Consider the following 2,971-nt stretch of genomic DNA (forward strand, 5'->3'; position numbering starts at 1 on the left):
GGGCTGGAGGCGGGCTGGAGGCGCCCACCGCGTCCACCACAACCCGGGAGTCGCCTCAATCACCGGGCAACCAGATGGTATGGTCGTATCGGAGGACGTCCCAAGGACGAAACCCAAGAAGCCCATGCGGCGCGGAGCGGTAAGCTGCGGAGGGTGGGACCATGGTGGGTCCCTGGGTCCCCGCGGGCGGTGGTGCGGGCCGAGTGCTCCAGCATCTTACGCCTCCCGCGCACCCCACCCCTCCCTTACACCACCTCACCCGGTACCGACGGGTAACGCCTTGCCTCGCGACGACGGAAACTCACTCACGTGAAACTTGACACTCGCGCGAGTCAACTAACTTCCGGTATAAGTCTCCTTGCCTTCAGGGGTTTTGTAAGGAGAGGCCGTAGAGAGGCAGCTGACGCTGACAAAAGCGGCATGTAGAGCAGGGCGCTACACTATCCAACAAGTTTTAATGGCGTCGACTACAGCTATAAAAAAGCCCCACTAAAAACACCAAACAACTGATTTGTCTGTTGCTTGCTAATATATATTTGTGGTAGTTACACACCTCGGTCACCTTCCCATACGGAGTCAGCGTAACCTGCAACAAGATGAACAAACATATTAAAGAGTAGTAGTCAACAAACATAAACTGCACAGCAACAGCAACTCTTTTTTTTTGTAGTACGCGGTGCACCCTCGGGTGCGTGCCGTGAGTAGCGCGCGTGAATCATACGGATCCTGAGCCGCAGTCGGCAGTGGCTCTCCACACGGAGGGCATAGCGTGCGCAGCATGGCATTCGGAGGGCAACCGGGAGCAGCAGCCAATTGCGCAACCAGGAGGGCAGCCAGAGTAGCAACCAGAAGAGCAACCTGCCGAAAACATCGCCAAACTGTAAAAGCTTCGGATTTTACAAAGCAATATGTAAAATAACGATGTGTCGTAATTTGTTAAAAACGATGTTTTCGTAATGGAAAAATAAACGGGATGATTTCGTAAGGACACGATAATGTTTTTTTTACAGGGCAAGATGTCCACGCCTTTTCCAAGACCCGGTGCGGTGACTTTCCCGGAGGGCCAAAATGATCTCGTAAACCTCTCAATCTCGTCAGTTCTCTTACATCTCCCCTCCCGTGCTACCTACACCCCCCTCTCTCGCTTTCGTTCCCCTCTCCACTCGCCAGCCTCCAGCAGAGCCCCCCAATTCTTTCCCCGCGCATCCGTCGCCCTTGTTCTATCCCCAATTTTATCGATATCTATTTCTTTCACAGTGCCGCCCCGCCTCACACACATACACACTCACACACACACATGCTCGATCTCTCGCTCCTCCCGTTCTGCATCTTCTCGACTTCTCGTACGTTTGAATCTCCGACTCTCTGCTGCCCCTTTCACTCCGCAAGTACGGGTTAAATATACAGCGCCGTTGCGCCCCGCGCGTAAAAGCAACATAAAGTAACAAGAAACTAAAAAAAAGCATGGAGAGTATGTGTATGTGACGTGCTTTCACCGTAGCCGTATATTCCGGGGTGGCGTTGCACTGCCCGCTGCCGCGCGAGTCTGTCGAAGCAAACGCATTGCCCGCCTCGCCCGGCCCCGGCACACACAATCCCTTAATGGGCCCATTACGAGATCCCCACCCATCGCCCCCGAATAAATTTCGCCTCCTCTCGGCGAGGTCCCGGCGTTGGCTGTATAGCCGTCCAGGTATCAGCAGCGCAATGCGAGCAACAAGGAGCAGCGGGGCAGCGGGGCACGGGGCAGCAGCAGAGGGGCGTGATGTGAATAAAGGCGACGACGTCACCATGAGTGGGCTGGCTTCACATTCATTTGGGGAAAAACATCAAAACCGGAAACATAAAATGTGCATGATCACGCACGTCCGTAGAGGTGACGATTTTGTTCCCGATAATTCCCTGCGATCATGAGTTGGTGGGTGATAAAAACGTTTCTCTTCACTGTAAAAAGCTTATGAACTAAATACTTTGCAACGTTACGAACAATTTTCGTTCTTTGTATTGCAAAGAAATTGTTCGTTTTGCAAAGCGATTGTAAGACCGAGCTCGACAGGGTCTTACGAACAATCGGTTTGCATTACGAACTATTTGTTCGTAAGCTTACGAACAATTAGTTCGTAAAGCAACGCTTCAAAATCCTTCGTAAGCTACGAACGTTTTGGTTTGCATTACGAACCTCTTGTTCGTAAGCAATTTACAGTGTTTAAGGGATGACTTTTTTGTGTGTAGGACGTGTTGGCGACGGGGATGGGGCGGGGGCAACGCGGCGGCGATACGGTTTGTGTTTGAGGGGCCTGACGCTGACGCTCGGCTGGGCCCGGCGGGGGCGGGCTGGACCGCAGTCACATTTCCATATGAATGACCTGGAACAATAGTTGACCGGCAGCGCCTCGGTGAGCGCGGCCGCGGCCTGGGCCAGGCGCGCGCGCCTAACGCATCCCGTGGCTCGCAGGGCCACTGCAACACAAACCCGCCCGCCGCCGCGTGCAAAGAGAGTCACCCCGGGTCGCAGAGGTCGAGGTGCGCGCCGTCGCGGCTTGCTCGAGGGGATTGGACCTGTCAGGGGCAGGGGCAGGGCGGCCCCGGCCGCAGCGAGCCGCGCGCGGAGCTGCCGTGGGCGAGGAAGGCAAAGCAGCACTCCAATCCCAGGACCGGCCGCGTAAGTCTATCGGCACACCGAGCGCGAGCCCCTCGCGAGGGCGTCGTACCCGCGACCAGGTCCGTCGGCTCCTCGCGACATAGTGTAAGCGAGGCGGCGGGCCAGATAGCGCGGGGGCGGCCCGAGCGGGCCCCTCCTCCCAATCGCATCAGGGACGCGCACTGTACACAGTGCGCGCCGCGCACAAGCGCTCGACAAGGGCAAGGACAAGTAGAGCCACTTTAAGAGGACCGCCAGGGGGGGAGCGCACTTTCGACCCCGACGCCGCCTTTGCGCATCGCGAGGGCCGCCCGGGCTGGGACGTGTACA

This window comes from Frankliniella occidentalis, unplaced genomic scaffold, assembly GCF_000697945.3.
Source record: "Frankliniella occidentalis isolate FOCC.00 unplaced genomic scaffold, Focc_3.1 Scaffold8, whole genome shotgun sequence".
Lineage (NCBI taxonomy): Eukaryota > Metazoa > Arthropoda > Insecta > Thysanoptera > Thripidae > Frankliniella > Frankliniella occidentalis.